Source organism: Pinus tabuliformis, chromosome 2_2, assembly GCF_031772625.1.
Source record: "Pinus tabuliformis cultivar Carrire ecotype Pingquan chromosome 2_2, CPIR1, whole genome shotgun sequence".
Classification (NCBI taxonomy): domain Eukaryota; kingdom Viridiplantae; phylum Streptophyta; class Pinopsida; order Pinales; family Pinaceae; genus Pinus; species Pinus tabuliformis.
In genome coordinates this window covers 1,215,240,657-1,215,255,530 of record NC_142300.1, presented here as the reverse complement: position 1 = coordinate 1,215,255,530, position 14,874 = coordinate 1,215,240,657, and positions in this window count along the sequence as shown.

The window sequence follows — 14,874 nt, the reverse complement described above, 5'->3', positions numbered from 1 at the left end:
AATTTGAGAGTTTTTCACATCAATTTAAATATGGGTATTGTTATGTGGAGTTTAGTTCAGTTTGCAAATCTCCTATACTAATGGCAGAGCTTTCAGGGTCAGTTTTTGTTATTTCCTTTGAATTCATTGTTGCATTGCTTGGGTTTGGTCATTTTGGGGCAAAATATTATGCGGAGTTGGCTCTATTTCAAGTGTTCTCTACTCTCTATTTCTTTTATCAAGAGAGAGATTCCTCTCTCTCTTTCCCTAGGATTTTGGTCCTCTTTAAAGGTTGTTATGTTGCTTAGCCTCCACTTGTATGCCACTATTATTGGGAATATATTATTGTGTGAAGCAAGAGTCTTTGCTTGTTATTGTTAAACTGCACAAAAAATGGTAGGCAGAATTAAGTTAATCATTGAATGCATATTATTCACAATTACATACATTTTTATACGATGTCTAATGACCCTTGGTTTTCATATTCGAAGTGGTTTCTTAGACTCTAGTGATTGTTCATATTCCACACCATAACCCTTAGTGGATTAGGTGTCCATCATTCCCACCCATAATCCGAAGGGGTATATATGAGCCCAAGAAGAGAGTTGAAATATAAAAATGCAAGAATGCATGGGAGCAATTGGTGGATTATGCTCTCTGAAATGATAGTATAAGGTGGGAGAACTCAAGGTCTCAACTGATGGTGGTTTAAGGATGACCACCAACACTGGAACACTTGGTGTAGTTCCTAGAGCAATTTCAAATTTGGCTAGAAGCTAAAGTCTTCTACTAGATGAAGTGATCCCTAATGCTTTGAAAAGGGAGACCATTGGGGTCTCAACCTTAAACAATTCCAAATATGGCTATAAGTTAAAGTCTTTTGCTAGAGGAAGTGTTCTGAAAAGGGATACCATTGAGGTCTCAACCAGTAGTGGTTTAAGGAAGGTCACCAACCAAAGCTATGCTCATGGGGCAATGCTCTGTCTTTGGCTACAACTCTAAATCTGGGTATGGCTGACTCTGGCTCTAGGCATAGGTAGCAAGTTCAGGCTATGGCTCAGGCTCGCTTGATTTATTTTTTAATCTTGTAAATGACCATCAATTCCCCCCTATTAAATACAAGGTGAGAAGATGAAGAAATCTCAACTACAAGATGTGGTATGGCCAAAATATCTTCTTGGATGTTGAAGCCCATTGCTAAGAAGTGATCCATCCAAGGTGAATCTTCATTCTTGAAGGAGGCTTGTTTATGAAGCATCTGTTTGAATGATAGAGTATTTTTATGACAATGCTCACACGAGTGAAGATCAAAACAGTGACCTTTCACATGGCCAACTCTGTCACAATGTTCGCATTCGACAATTTGTGGTTGTGAATGTGGATGAAGGGCAGGATTTGGAACAAGTGAATATGAACCGTCATGAAGAAACCTAACAATCTAAAATTTGATGGGCTTTGAGTAATTTAGAATATGAAAGGACACACCCTTGTCATATCCAAGACCAATTGCATTGTTGTTGATAACATCTTCCCATGGTTTGATAATGGGCTTGGGAAGAGCAGGTTGGACTTCTATGTTTGCATGCAAATCTACTCTTATATTGGGAACTAAATCAACCTCAACTTCATTGATTTGATTAGTTTATGCTTGTTGATGGGAGTTCATATCAATCTCAAATAGAGGCTTGTTTTGAACCAAAACCAATTCAGAATCATGTATTTTCTGTTGTAACTCATCTCGATAGAGCTGAGATACTAGTTGCAAAAAATTAATCATGTCACGTGCATTTTGCAACAAGTTTGAATGTCTCTAAGAATGACTTTATCAATCATGGTATATTGTCGAAAATAGAATGTAAATATTCAGTAACTCTAATACTCCATAAAGTTGGCCCATTTTTTCAACAAATCAAAATTGAAAATGCACTTATTTAACTTATTTTCAAAGATATTAGAAGTTTCTCTAGTTCCAATCTGCACCAAGATTTGGTTCAATGGAGAAATCATACAACATTATAATTAGGCGATAATTTCTGTATACTTTAATTCTTTACGGGTAGTTCAACATCGAATACAACAATAACTAGGAAAATGACAGCCAAAGAAGGTTATTGATTAAGATTTCTACATAAGAAACAATCACAAGAGAGGTTTCACAGATTGCATTCTAAAAATGATCTGTCGAAGCTTGGAATACTTAAAAACCACCACTAAACTTCTAGGAAAAGTAAGTTGTCCTAAGTTGTCCAACGAATGTCCAAACTCCCAACAAAGAAGTGGAGGTATGTTCCTTAGTTGTTTGTCTAGGAACAACTCCCACGACGATTTCCAAGCCTCCCCAAAATTTTGCCCTCTCCAATTGAGATTAATTCTCAATGCATGTTTAACCTTTTCTAAAATATTTAGAGTAAAAGGACACAACAAAAACAAGTGATCCATTGTTTCATTGGTGTTTTTGCATAATACACATCATCTTTACCCCTGCTTTGTTTATTTTTTGGAGATTGTCCCAAGTCGGTGCTTTGTTTCTCATTACACACTAGAGAAATAACGTAGCATTAGCTAGGCATTCCAGTGTCCAAATTTTCTTCTACCACCAGTTTGGATTTACCTGTAGTTGTCTTTTGAATTAGATCTGATATCCTAGTTTTGATGATTAATTTCCTGAGGGCGCAAGTTCCATTTCAACTCGTCCTTGCGATCTCTTATTTTGATGTGGGATCTTCTCAACGTTGTTACATACTCTTGCCAGATAACTTCCAACCCATTCAGTTTAGTTGGAGCTTATCTCCATTCAACCATCCTTGGGCCCAGAAGGTGGTTCGTTGGTTATCTGTAGCCTGATTTAGGAAAATAATTCCTCGATCATTCAACTTGTTTACTAATGCAAGTGCCAGTTTGTACTTTTCCTCTCCTCCAACCCATGGGTCCAAACCCACTCTTAATTTTTCTCCGTTACCTACATGCCACAACAATCCTGAACCAACTACCTTGAAGGCTTCCATTGTTGCCTTCCAGATGGAGGATGAATTTGGGACTCTTTTGCAGGGTTTCCAAATCCACTTGTCCAACGTGAGAGGGAAAATGTACTTCTTGTTGACCACAACCATCCAAAGGTTGTCTGTTGTAATGAGCCTGCAACTTGATTTCGCTGATAAGGATGCAACAAAGGTTGAGAGATCTTTTAGGCCCCAGTTGCCCCAAGCTTTCGGAATAGCTATCTTTTCCCATGCAACCCATGAAAGAGTGTTTTCCTCCTTATTTCTTGCCCACAGAAACCTCCTGAACATTTTTCTGATTTCCTAAAGGATACCTTTTAGGACCCAGGTGAGGGTCGCCCAGTATACAGGGATGGCTTCGATTACTGACTTTATCAACACTAGGCAGCCTTCTCTTGATAGCCATTTGAGGCTCCAATGTTTGAATCTTTTTTCCACCTTGATTAATAGCCACCTCCAATCCTCCTTCTTGTAGTCATTTTCCTTCAGTTGGAAACCCAAGTATTTAAAGCTTTCCCTGATTGTTCTTGTTTCAAAAGGAAAGGATCGTTGAATGCCTCAGAACTCTCTTGGAGAAAAGCCTTCATATGTAAAGGATGATTTCCTTTCATTTATGGTCACTCTTGTTGCTTTTTGGAAAAGCGCTAGAGCATTCTTAATGCAGTCTAGATCCTGACTTGATTTGTTGTTGAACAGTAGAATATCATTAACAAAGAGCAAGTAAGTGATGAAAAGGTTGGATGAAACTTCCATGCCTCGTAATTCCCCTCTCCTCTTAGCTGTTAATAGTACTCTACTTAAACTTCCAACTGCTAACAGGAAGAGGAGTGGGAACAAAGGACATCCTTGTCTCAACCCTCTTTGAGAATGAAAGAAAGGAGAGGTTGATCCATTTATGAGGATTGCAAAAGAAACATTAGTGATACATCCCATAACCCAATTGATGAAAGGGGTTTAAAAACCCAAGTGAGTTAGCAGCATTCTCAAATAAATCCAACTAATTCTATCATAGACTTTAGATAAGTCAATTTTAGCGATGATACCTTGTTATTATTAAAATTAAAATTATTATTATTATTTTAACAATATGAAATGTATAGATGTATGTTCACCTTTATTAACGATTTAATTTATATGGTTGGGCCAATTACAACTATATAAAACTCATCCACATTATTTTTCAATTTAAAACTCATATCATAAAATTAAGAGTTATAGAAAGATTATAAAGTGTTTTTCATTATTAATCATTAACAATGATATTATTATCATTCTTTACAAATATTTTTTTCCCACATTTTGTGGATGGTAAACCTAATTTTTTTCCCACATTTGTGGATGGTAAACATACCCTGATTACGGGGCCAAGAGAGTTGAAGAGACTTGAACCTGTGAACAACAACAACTAGTAACAATATCAAAGAACATCACGCTTTATACCACTTGAGCTAAGCCTTGGAGCCCATTGTTTACAAATATGTAAGTATGATTTATCTTTACATTGATGTGCCAACTTTAAGAAAATTCTTACTCTATTTATAATTTTATTGTTTATTGATAAAAAAATTTAATTAGTGTGGGTGAATGATGATGTTGGTTGTTTATAAGTTCAACTAAAGTTAGTAAATATGCTTCTAGATATAGAAAGTTATGACCACAATTATATTTACCTATGTGTGAGATAAAAGTTTGTAGTCTGATATAATCGCTCATTGATGAAAGTTGGAAACGAGCAAAATCTCATGTCAACTATCTTTTCATAAAAATATTAATAATTATATGGTTAGTTTTAAATAAGGCTTAGAAGCAATAACTTTTTTGTTGGCAAAAACAATACAATTTGTAACAAGATTGTAATTTCTTGTCGTTTAAAATGCACTTCTGAATACATAAATGGATTCAAATCCCGAAATATTAACAAATTAGATAACTTAAATTTATGATTTTTAAAAATTTATATTCAATTTTGAAAAAAAAAATAACTAATTAAAAATAGCGAGGAAAAAAATTACACTACGATAAATAATATTAAAGACACATTAACCTAATATTGTTTTGTTGTTAAAATTTTCTTAGAAGTATACGTAAATTTAAGAAGCATTCAAAACTTCAATAGCCAATCCATTTATCGTGAGAAGTAAGTATTTTTAGTAATGATGAAACAACTCTCGATGAAAATATAAAATTAAGAAAATATTTACTAGCATTTGCACCAGATGTTGCAAAGGAAACGTCGTAAGGCATAAATTCGAGAAGCATTGTGACATATAAAGAATCATTGAAGATGGAAATTAGTAGGTGAAGGGTAAAGAGCTAGTACCCAATGTCCATTGCATTAAATAGGTCTTGTTGTTTTTGGAAACGTTTTGGCCATGACATCTGGCCAAAAAGAACTTCCCATTTTTAGCAGGCTATGGAATGACTTCAACTAGAAGGAGACAATACTGGATACTATTGCATGTATTGAGGAGGAGTAGAATGTTGTCCTCATTAGTAAGATGAATAAGGGCAACAAGAAAAGAGGAACTAAGAAGGGTTAAAAAGGGTTATCTACAGTCCTCCATTGTGGGCTTTTGTTGTAATATTTTTTCTTCTCAATGTGTATGGTAAGTCTTCAACACTCTATCTATGCTTCCAATGACTTCAATCTACATATTCTTAAAAGGAGTTTCTGCTTCTGTTTAAGCTAACATCCTCTTTTTGGTTGGATTTATTTCTGTGAGCAGGGTGGTATTCATTATTTTGGCTCTCTTTAGTTCCCTTAGTTGTAAGTGCACAAAAATCTTGGACTAATATGACACTGAACTATTGATAATGGGAGTTAATAATCATGACAATTTTTTTGATTGAATTCTTTGGGCTTTATGTCATTTTATCTCCAAAATATACAAATAATTTTGGTGGTTGGAACAAAGCTACAAGTTATAATAATAGAGTTGGCCTTAGAAATTCAAGGGAGGCATGTTGTAGTTAAAGGAACCCCAATTGTGCAGCCAACAAATACAATGTTTTTGTTCAATCACCCTCAAATTATCCTTTTTTTGATCCATTTCACTCTTTTCAAGGTATCAAAATGATTTGCATTCTAAATTTCAATTAACAAATTGTATTTCTAAATCCTATTCACTAAGTATTTATGGGAATACCAATTGCTTAATGGTTAACTTATGTTTTGCAGAATGCTTTCCAGCTTGCTTTCTTCTTGTGGATATGGGTAAGCACTATGTTCATTCAATGAAGGATAAATTCTTGTTTATAGAATCATAGGATTTACTATGGTAACGATGGTAAAAGTTGCAGTCTCAGGTACCCAACTATCAAAGCACATTTAAAAGAAAGAATAATATTAAAGAATGTTTCGGGAGAATAATGTAATGACCAAAACACTCAAAGGGCCATCATATGATCGTTGAGCATCATATTATTCTCTGTTTCATCATACTCGTATTCATGCCATGCATTACACTACAAACCAACCAACAATATTACAGAGCTAACATATTGAAGGGCAAAACGTATGTACCAATTTGGAGGGAAACGAGTTGTGTCAATGAGTAAGAAGATGCAAGTGCTAGCCAACGTTATGCACACCATTTCCAACATCCAACATGATGGTCTTTTATCTCTTCCCATTGTTTTCCTCTGCCATATAACATGATGAGTAAATAATTGTAAGAACGAGAAGAAAATCAAATTCTAAACCCTAAAACTTCCTTGTTAAAAAAGCAACATTGGACTCTTTCTGTGGTCAACCAATCAAATTCTGACAGGCTACTGCTATTAACAAACTCTTAGAAAAATGTAAAAACAACATAAACCAAACCTTAAACCTTAAACATTGCCTATTAAAGAGACAACGCTTGACTCCCTCTACAGTCCACCAATCACATTCTAACAGGTTGTTGCGAGAAACAAATTCTTAAACGGAAGAATGTAAAAGAACATAAAACCAGATATTAAACCCTAAACCCTGCCTATGTCAGAAACAAGGTTGGACTCTTTTACAAACAACCAATCAATTTCTAAGGTTGTTGCTATATACAAACTATTAGACAGGAGAATGTAAAAACAACATAACTTGTGATATTATATGGTATTGAGCTTCATATTTATATTTAAATCTATGATGATACACCATGTCATTTCAATGAACCATATGAACTGAAGGAGGAAGGTTAAAGAAGACGGTAATGTAGATCAGTTTTGTACATTAGAAACCATGCTGCATACTGAATATATGCCATATTGAATTCATTTTTTCAATTCCAATGTAAACAAAACAGACTTACGAAAACTAAGTTGAAGCTAGACCTAACCAATCTACCATTTGAAACAGAAATGAGATCAAATTTAAAGGAGGTGGCATATTGAATTCCTCTGTTCAGTTCTAATGTAAACAAAACAGGGTTATGGAAACTAATTTCAAGCTACACCTAACCAACCATATAAATTTATAATCGAAACAGAAATGAGATGAAATTTAGAAGAAGATCAGGAGAGGTTCTGGGCAATAACACTTGATGTGGGGGACGCGCAAAAGATATCAATTGCCTTCATGTTGCAGAACTGAAACAGAGGAGGACAGTGATCAGGCTGCTGAAAAATCCGATGAATAAATATGGAGGCCAAGAAACAAGAACACAAAAGGCACCTGAAAATAAAAGCAAAAGAAGATCGTTATATAAAGAACAATCTCTGTACTCACCTTCACAAGAAACTGGAAGATGCAAAGATTAGATGATGTCCAACATAAAGAAAGGGTGTATTGACAACAACAGGTTTCGTCATGAAAACCAGTCGGGGGGGCAAATTCAGGCGTCCTACATTACGGGCATATAAGTCTGATGGTATACACGTGATCGTTACAAGTATCAGAAAAAGCAAAAGCAATGGAGTAAGATGAACAAATGTGTTTCCATTATAATATACTGCAACTCTTTGAAGCGATCCTTGCCCACTGAAACCTCAAATGCCAAAGTACGGAGTCGGGGCTTTCACACCATAGTAAAAGCAGAAAAAGAAATAAAGGGAGTATTCCATGAGCTTTCATCCACGGCCTGGTGTAATAAGGAAGAGAAACGGTTTATTTTGCTCTATATTTCTCATAAACTAGTGTATTACATAATGTATGCAACCTCTTTATGCATTAGTATGTAACTTCCTGATGCATAAAGAAACAAAGTCTTTTGGGGCTAATCCACCATAGGCATTGAGCATAAGCACTTCAATTGTAAACAAAGAACATGCATAAACACACAAAATCCAAACCACAATGCAGAGCTATAAATCCCAAGCATTCAGGGCTCATCAAGGGAACACACTTCCCTACCTGATGTGAGATGATAAACTGAAGCCAGAAACTGTCGCGAATGTACATTTTGATGGACTCATTTATTCTTGAATTGATGGATTGGGTAATGAATGAATGAGAGGCTAATCGTTATTTTATAGAGGCGCATTGAACGTTCAATCAGAACTACAATGTCTATTGGTTCTCTTCCTCGCCAGCGCCCTCATCAATCCACTTATCTCCCACGATCTTGCGCCCCCATCATCCTCGTCCTTTTATGTTTTCTGCTTTTGTCCCTGCGGGAAAACCCTCGCCGACGAAACACATAACAGGAATTGTATAAGACGATGACATCTGCATAAAGGGAAAAAAAAAAACCATATGTGTCGGTGCAATTAAATCAACGGACTAGGACAATCCAATCGTCTAACGATGGATCAAACAACAAAGAGTGATGACAAGTGTGCACCGAGGGGAGTTGGTTTCAGAGGGAAACGCCTTACGGCGTAATTAGAAAATAAATTATATTTAAAAACGATTATTATAAAATAAGATTAAAATAATTATGAGATGAGAGATGGTAAAAGTTTTAAAGGTAAATGAATGTTTTGTAAAATTTCATCACAAAAATAAAACAATTAATAAAATGTTGTATTAATGAATATAATTACCAAAAATTAAGAAATATGATTAACTAATATGTTTATATTAACATATACACATGTTTATATGTAAGTCATCTTAAATTGAAAATATGGAGAAAAACTATAGTTCATGAAAATGGAAATAATAGAAAAAAACAAAAAAGTTAAATAAAATGGAAATAAAACTAAAAACAAAAAATTATTAATTAATAGAAATGGAAGTTACTAAAGAGCCCATAATAAGACTTCAACCAATCACCTTACAAAAAAAAAAAAGAATTGTCAATGTTAAACTATGGATAAACGATATAAATTTTTGGTCAAAGACAAACTAATACATAGTCATACCATGTGTATGTGAGGTATAATAAGCCGAATTAACGTGAATATATTAACAAAGATATATATAGATAGATGTCTCTATTAATAACATTATTAGGATTTGGTGATGTTTCGAACCAACTAATGTGGTCTATCCTCAAGACAAGGTGAAGAATTAATCGTTCTTAAGGAATAATTAGCATGGATGCATCATTGATCAGAATTAGCTATTGAAAATTAGACGTCCGTAAATTAGTCAATAAGGTAAGTAAAATATTATTTAAAAATTAGAGGTAAGGAGTTATCTATTAAAATAATATATATTTAGTTAAAAACTAGTTGTTAGGAATAAATAAATATAAATATAAAAATTTTATACCAATATTTTAATAATTAATTATTTAATAAGGTAAGTAGAATATTATTTAAGAATTCGAGGTAAGGAGTTATCCATTAAAATATTATATATTTATTTAAAAACTAGATGTTAGGAATAAATAAATATAAAGTATTTTAATAATTAATTAATAAGGTAAGTAAAATATTATTTAAAATCGAAGGTAAGGAGTTATCTATTAAAATATTATATATTTATTTAAAAACTAGCTGGTATAAAATGTTTTATTCCAATATTTTAATAATTAATTAATAAGTTGAGTAAAATATTATTTAAACTCTGAGGTAAGGAGTTATCTATTAAAATATTATATATTTCGGAGTAAATAAAATATTTTACTCAATTAGTTACATTAGAGTAAAATATTTTATTTACTCCGAAATATATAATATTTTAATAGACTCCTTACCTCAAACTTTAAATAATATTTTACTTATCTTATTAATTAATTATTAAAATATTGGAATAAAATATTTATAACAGCTAGTTTTTAAATAAATATATAATGTTTTAATTGATAACTCCTTACCTCCGATTTTAAATAATATTTTACTTACCTTATTAATTAATTATTAAAATATTAGATTAAAATATTTTATTTTTATTTATTCCTAACAACAAGTTTTTAAATAAATATATAATAGTTTAATAGATAACTCCTTACCTCCCATTCCTAAATAATATTTTATTTACCTTATTAAATAATTAATTATTAAAATATTCGTATAAACCATTTTATGTTTATATTTATTTATTCCTAACAACTAGTTTTTAACTAAATATTGGTATAAATTATTTTTTAAAGTCCGAGGTAAGGAGTTATCTATTAAAGCAATCGTTCCAACCCTAATCCTCTTTGGTTAGACGAAGACCCTACCCTGGCTAGTAGGTACAAAAGGAGCTCTGAAGACCTCGGGGAAAATTTGTTTGGGTTAGAGCTTGTTAAGGTCAGAGCTTGTTAAGCTCTGTAGTGCTCAGGATCTCATAATTTGCAACGGTCTAAAAAAGTGGCCCAATTCCAGCAAGATGACCTGCATCCATGGACTTGGTAGCAGCGTGGTAGACTACGTTATTTCCGATCTTCCATTATACAACGAAATGATAAACTTTGACATCTTAAACGACCACGAGACTGACTCCGATCATAGGCCTTTACTTATAACCCTCAATTTTGTCATGCATAGAGTTCCCATAGAAAATAATACTTACAACCAAAAGAACTTAATATTTGATAAAAATAAAAAGGACCTCTTTCTAAATGAATTAAAAACTAATTTGCCTCCTTTATCTAGTATAGACAACATAGAAGACCTATATCATAATTTTACTACAACCCTCTCATATTCTATTAGAAAGTTCTCAACTGAAATCTCAAATAATAAAAGAAATAGCAAAACCAATCCTTGGTATGACAAAGATTGTAAAAATGCGAGGAGAGCAATTAAGGAAGCTGTTGATGATTCTCTTAAAATGGACAAGATAAGAATATACAAAGCCCTAATTAAAAGGAAAAAGAGGCAGTACATTCGTCAAAGACAGGAGAATCTCTTACACCTCTCTAAGGTAGCTCCTAAGAAATTTTGGAGGCAGATTCTGACTAGGAAGACTAAGGATAATAATAAAATTGCTCTTCACGATTGGAATTCTTATCTTAAAAAGCTTTATGAATCTCCTAATGTCATGGATAATTTGGAAACCCTGCTTACAACGAAAGAAATCTTCTCTTTAGAAGACATCAAGTTTGGGGTTAATCGCCTCGCGAATGGGAAAGCTAAGGACATTGAAGGTTACCAGGCAGAAATCTTAAAAATTGGAGGCCCTGTCCTCATCCCCCACATCCAAAAGCTTTTCAATCAAGCTGTTAAGCAAGGGTTCCCTAAACCTTGGGCTGAGAGCCTCATTATCCCTATTTTTAAAAGTGGAGATACAAATAACCCCTCTAATTATCAGACAATTATGATCAGCCCTCTCTTAGCCAAATTATATGGTAGTATTTTGGAAAAAAAGTTAAGCATATGGCTTGACAGTGAAGGTAAGCGGGCTAAAGGCCAAGCAGGTTTCAGAAGGCATCACTCAACAACGGACCACCTTGTTACGCTAAGAATCATTGCGGAGGAATGTCGTAATGATAAATCCAATTTATTTTGCTGCTTTGTAGACTTTAGAAAGGCTTTCGATACGGTTCCTAGATACAACCTTTGGAACAGGTTAGAAGAGCTAAAGGTTCCTCTTGAGTTAAGAGCTGCTGCTATAAGGCTATACGAGAATGTAATTGCCAAGCTAAAGAACAATGAGGGGTGGTCAAAAGATATTAAGTGTAACATTGGAGTTAAACAAGGTTGCCCCCTCTCCCCTACTCTATTTGGCATTTACATCGATAAGCTCGAAGGTTATTTAGAAGAAGCAGGATGTGGTGGCACAATCTTAGCTGGGATAGTTATTATCCTTCTTCTCTATGCTGACGATATTGTTCTTTTGGCAAGATGCCCTTCTGATCTTGATAAGCAACTCAAGCTTCTTAAGGATTTCTGCTCTACCATGGGTATGACTGTTAACACAGACAAAACAAAAGTTATGATTATCAAATCCAAGAAGGACACTTGTGCTAATTTTATGTATGACAATAATAACTTGGAGGAAGTGTATTCTTACAAGTACCTAGGAATTGATATCCATCACAAGCTCAACTGGAACCATAGCATTGAGAAAAGGATCAATGGGGGATGGAAAGCTTATTTTGGTCTTGAAAATAATTGTAAAACAACAAACCTCGTAATGTGGGATAAAAAGAAGTTCCTCTTTGAAACTTTAGTCACTCCTGTTATCTTATATGGCTGTGAAGTTTGGGGCTGCAACATCTCCAGAGAATCATGGAGGAAGATTGAGCAAATCCAGAAGCGTTTTATAACTTATAACCTGAAAATTAAAAGTAATACACCCTATCCTATTCTCCTTATAGAAGCAGGTCTTTCTCCTATTGAGAGCCTAGCTATGCGCAGGTTTCTGTTGTACAAGCACAAGCTCAATAACATAGACAATCATAGACTTCCTAAGCTAGCTTTAAATTCCAGCCAAAACCACCTAAGGCTTAACCGAGGATGGCATAAGGACACAAGGGCCTGGCTAAACTATTGGGAGATCAATGAGAATGATGCTTTGCAAAACATAAATAACATTAAAGATATTGTTACTTCTAAGTTCAAAGAAAAATTGTGGTGTGAGAAAGATTTAGCGTCTAAAAGAAAACTAAGTTACTATAAGAAGGTCATCAACCCCACCCTTGAAGATCAAAAGTATCTCTCTATTCTAACTAGCTCAAAGAAGAAAATTAATATAGCAAAGATTAGAACGAATTCTCATGAGCTCCATAGTGAAATTGGCCGCTGGGCAGTTCCTAAAACGCCATGGATGGAAAGGATCTGCCATATTTGTGAGAATAGGAGCATCGAGGATGAAAACCACTTCCTCTTAGAGTGCCTTGCATACAACCACATTAGATCTCAATTTCACAACCTTTGTTACAATACTGACCTTCCTAGCCTTTTACAATGCCAAAATTATAGTGAACTCGGGAGGCTTCTCTCCAAGCTTTTTGAGCATAGGAATAAAATCTTAAATCAAAATAAATAATTTGTCTTTTTAGGTCCGATAGATCATTATTTGGTCTCAGCGGACGTTAACCATCATCATCATCATCATCAAAATATTATAAATTTCGGAGTAAATAAAACATTTTACTCAATTAGTTACATTAGAGTAAAATATTTTATTTACTCCGAAATATATAATATTTTAATAGACTCCTTAGCTCGGATTTTAAATAATATTTTACTTACTTTATTAATTAATTATCAAAATATTTTATAACAACTAGTTTTTATATAAATATATAATATTTTAATAGATAACTCCTTACTTCAGATTTTAAATAATATTTTACTTACCTTATTAATTAATTATTAAAATATTTTATATTTATTTATTCCTAACGGCTAGTTTTTAAATAAATACAAAATATTTTAATAGATAACTCCTTACCTCGGATTCCTAAATAATATTTTACTTACTTTATTAAATAATTAATTATTAAAATATTGGTATAAAATATTTTATGTTTATATTTATTTATTCATAACAGCTAGTTTTTAACTAAATATATATTATTTTAATAGATAACTCCTTACCTCTAATTTTTAAATAATATTTTACTTACCTTATTAACTAATTTACCAACGGCTAATTTTCAACAGCTAATTCTAGGCAATGATGCATCCATGCTATTTATTCCTTAAGATCGATTGTTTTTTCACCTTGTCTTGAGGATGAACCACATTAGTTGGTTCAAAATGTCACCAAATCCAAATAATGTGATTAATCCGAAAGACATCTATCTACATTATGGATCACCAAAGTTTTAGATCTAACAAAGATATGTATTTTAATATTTAATTGATTAGTAATAAAACTAGAATAGAATAAAAATTAATAATTAGAAAATGAAATTAAGAATAAATAAATGTAATATTAATATGTATAGTAAGTAAGAAATTAGTATTATATAATATTATTTATGTGTCACATATCCCCTAAGATCACATGTAAAAAAAATTTATGTACTTAATTATCCTACAGCACGGTTTCTCATCCGGAATGTTAAAACCATGTTATCATGTGTTATATTCATTTTTTTTAGTTCCATTTATCCAATGGCAAGGGACGGCAGTCGGAAACTTTTCTGGCAGTAAGGCAGTCATTTGTATTTAACACTCTGATAGTAGGACTGTCACTCGCGTTTATTGTTAAGGTACCACCGTCAATGTGTGCTTGTACTCCTCCAGCTACCAGATTCACCTGCACTTTCCACCTGGCCTGTTATTTAATTTCTGCTCTGTCATGGTGGTGTGGCAAGAGCAGGGATACCGTGGATGAATGTGCACCTCGGGCTCCTCCAGTCATCGATGGCATCGGTTTCAGATGGCGGATCCAAGGGTCGAGCGTTGGTCTGGGGTTTGTACATTCGTTTACCCGGGCGATATGGCTCATTCTTACCATTCTGCCTTGGCGCTCGTCTCCACTCTGCTCCGCTTTCTGCCGCGCCAAACCTACCTGTAATCTTGTGTTTGAAGTCCATGGATTGAGCGCAGGAACCGGTTTGCTCCACCTCCAGCCAGTTTATGTCGTTCTGTAAGTATCTACATAGTTTATTCTGCTCCTGTCTCTATTTTTTTCTGTGTATTTGCAATG